The sequence below is a fragment of the Athene cunicularia genome, unplaced genomic scaffold (assembly GCF_003259725.1).
Source record: "Athene cunicularia isolate RWA unplaced genomic scaffold, athCun1 SCF_42, whole genome shotgun sequence".
Lineage (NCBI taxonomy): Eukaryota > Metazoa > Chordata > Aves > Strigiformes > Strigidae > Athene > Athene cunicularia.
Window position 1 is genome coordinate 3,130 of NW_020799471.1, and position 3,208 is coordinate 6,337.

A 3,208-nucleotide genomic window follows, 5' to 3' on the forward strand; every position below is an offset into this window, starting at 1 on the left:
ATTTTTTTCCTGTCTTTTTTACTGTCTACCGTAGAAAATAAACCGCCTTTGGCTCCCAGGAGCTAATTCATCCAAGTTAAATGATCTTTAAAATCTGTTAGTGCATCATGGATCTCAGTTCCTGTTTTCTCGCCAGTGTAATTAATGCTTCAGTTTAAATTTTCTCCTTTCCTTAGGGGCAAGGTTGATGGATCTGATGCCAGGCTAAAACTTTTGCTGAGCCATTAGAACGAAATCAAACTAAAAGCAATCTAGTCCTTAATTTAAATCTTTTTTTTTTTTTTTAAATTACTTGTCTTTGGGAAGAAACTGATCTTGTTTATTATCATTATTTCTTTTCTCATCCAGCACCGAAGACATGTAGCCCTAAACAGTTTGCATGCAAAGATCAGATTACGTGCATATCTAAGGGCTGGCGCTGTGACGGGGAAAAGGATTGTCCGGATGGCTCGGATGAATCACCCGATATATGTATGTATGCCTTTCCTTCCTAATAATGTGCTTTTGGTTTTGTTTTATCCATTCTCTCATTGCACAGTCCTTCCAGGGTCCCGAACGGGCGGCATCGCACAACTGCTCTACCTCAGCTCCTGTTTCTCCCGTAGTACCAGGAGTCCGCAGCACTGGGGGGTGGGGACACTCGGGGCAGGAGCCCAAACCGTCCATCTGTCCGTCCCCCCTTTATCTCCCCAGCCGCTGCTCCCGGGGCCGCTGGCTCTGGGGCCGTGATCCATCCGAACAAAACAGTCTCCTGGGAGCAGGGTGTCGCTGATTTATTTTTTGTTTCCATCCCAATTGATTTGCATGAGGAAGGCAGAGCCCTGGAGGCGAGGACGCGTGAGCCAGGCGCTGGGCAGGGCTGCGGCCGCGCCGCCAGTGCCCGGCACCGAACGGGTGCTTGGGGTGAGGCTGGGCTGGGGGCAGAGAGATCGCTGGGAGTCCTGGGCAGCAGGAAAAGCAGCACCACGTGGGTTTGCATTGGGATGCTGTGTTGGTTTTACTGGGTTTGTGCTGGACTGCTGGAGGCTCTGCCACGGCGGTGCCCGTGGCCCCGGGGATGCTCCTGCCTCGGGGGGGGCACTCAGGTCTCTCCAGAAGCAAACGGGAACCGGCTGGGCGAGGTGGGGCGCAGGGCCGAGGTGGGGGGTGTCTGCGCGGGGGAGCGAGCCAGGGCCGTGGGCTCTGCTCTGGCTGGGCTGGAGCGAGGAGCCGCCTCTCCCCGTGGCCCGGGTGCTCGAGGCCCTGCTGCCCGTGTCGCCCCGCAGGAGCAGCCTCGTCTGGTCGCGTTACTGTGCCAGGAAAGCAGCCCCGAGGCGCTGGGCCGGCAGGACAGCCACGGCTGGGTTCATCCCTGCCACTGCCCACCAGCGACCAGCAAAATCCTCTCGTCCTGCAGCCCAGAGATCCCTCCCAGACTCCTGCCTCAGGCATAAAGGCCTCCAGAGCAGTTTCTGGTTCAGCACCGGGGTTATTTATTTCTTAAGGCAAAATGATGCAACTGTCCCCTCCGTGGGAGGGATGAGGGGGCTGGGATGGGCTGTCTGGCTCCAGTCAGTCAGCAGCCCTGGAAAATTACTGCGGGAGGACTCTGAGGCCCTTCCCCAGCTGGAAGAAATCCGTCCTGACTGACGTATTCTGCTCGCTGCGCATCTGCGCTTGCTCCACCGCCCCCCATCCCAACCCGCAGGTGAACGGAGAACGGACCCCTTGGATGTTTTTCCCTCTTTCGCCTTCCTCTTCATCCCACCGCTGGTGGCGGCTGGCAGAGCTGAACCCGCGGCCTCGGGGGCAGCTGGAAGGTGTCGGTGTCCTCACAGCGGGGCTGAGCGTCCCCCGGTGCCATTGAGGTGCCCGGTCCAGGAGCAGCGTCCGGCTGCTGTATGGACGTGCCCGTGTCCGCCTGCGCGGCGCTTGTGGCCTCGGGGGTTGGAAGATGCTCTCAGGTTTGCTGAGAGTCCCGAGGGCTCGAGCTCCTGCAGCTCCCTGTCGTTCCCTGGGCGGTGCGGGACCCCCGCTCCCCGTCTGCCCCTCGGGACGTGCTCGGTGCTTCCAGGACGGGCTGGCGGGAGCGGGGATCGGGGTCAGCGGCCGGCGGGCAGCGCTCGGCGCGGTGCTGGTGCCCCCGCCCGTGCCTTTCGCATGGGCACGGGGTGTGAAGGGAGGCTGCTGCCTGCTGCCTGCCTGCTCCTGCCCAGGCTCACGCGAGTGGAGCCCGACCTGTTGGCACACGCAGGGCGCGGAGCCCGGTATCTCTGGGGCTGCCAGGCAAGCTGTTCTCACGCCACTTCGGCACCGGGGCTTCCGGCAGGCTCTCATCCTCCTTATCTCTTTGGCAGGGACAGAATGACTTTTATTACTATTATTTAATCTCTTTTTTTAGGCCCAGGCTGCAGACGCAGCTCTCGCATGCTGCTTGGCGCACCCTTTCATGCCCTGGCAGCGTGGCGGGGTTATTTACATTGCACTAATGTACTCATGTCAGAGTCTCTTGAAGTGCTGTCTATTATGTGCGAGGTTTTCCTCCCCGGGGAATCCTTTTAAGTACTCGCTGGCTTTGCTCACGTGTTAGCTGAGCACAGGAAGAGTTCCCTTTCTGAACTTGGTGCTGTGCTCCTGTCTGTCTGAGTGGCTCGTACCTGGTTCTTGCCTAGTCAGGATTTTTTTTTTCGCTCTGGAGCTTTCCTGGGGGAAAAAGCTTGGACAAGAGCCTCCATCCTCTTGCAGATCAAAGGAGATGAGGGGCTCTGAGAAATGAATTTGTCGTGGCTGAGCCGTGGCCGTTGCCTGGCCTCGTGCCTGGAGCTCCGCGGGCTCAGCGGGGTGCCCGGCCCGGCTGGGGTTTGCCCGTGTGCGGGGCAGACGGGCCACCGCCCGCGGCCTGGGTGTTTGCGAGGATTCGGCATCACACGGTTCGTCAGTCCGGAGGTTCAGGAGGCTCAAATCCCTCATCTCGCCGCCCTGGGCTGGCGCGGGGTCTGCCGGCGCGGGGGCTCTGCTCGGCTTCAGGGCGCTCCGGGCGAGCCCGTTGCCTGAGAAGCCTCCGCTCTCCTCGTCCCGCCGGGGGAGCGGGACTGTCCCGCAGCTCCTCCTTCTCCCTCGTGTTCTCCACCTCTGCGTCTCCTTGGGCTGTTGCCAAATCAACTACGGGCTGCATTTACAGGAGGAAAAATCCCTTTTCTTAATTCCTCCTTTTTTTTTTTTTGAAGTG

At 59.2% G+C, this 3,208-nt stretch overlaps 1 protein-coding gene across 6 annotated transcripts in view; it reads left to right on the forward strand.

Moving 5' to 3' along the window:
• The first annotated feature begins 341 nt into the window (after positions 1–341).
• The window catches only part of LRP1 (LDL receptor related protein 1), a 56,280-nt gene continuing 53,413 nt past the window's right edge, over positions 342–3,208 (forward strand). For all 6 annotated transcript variants that reach the window (XR_003400312.1, XR_003400313.1, XM_026867451.1 and 3 more), the window contains exon 1: positions 342–471. The gene's annotated coding sequence lies outside the window, so the exon portion shown is untranslated. The remainder of the gene's footprint in view (positions 472–3,208) is intronic.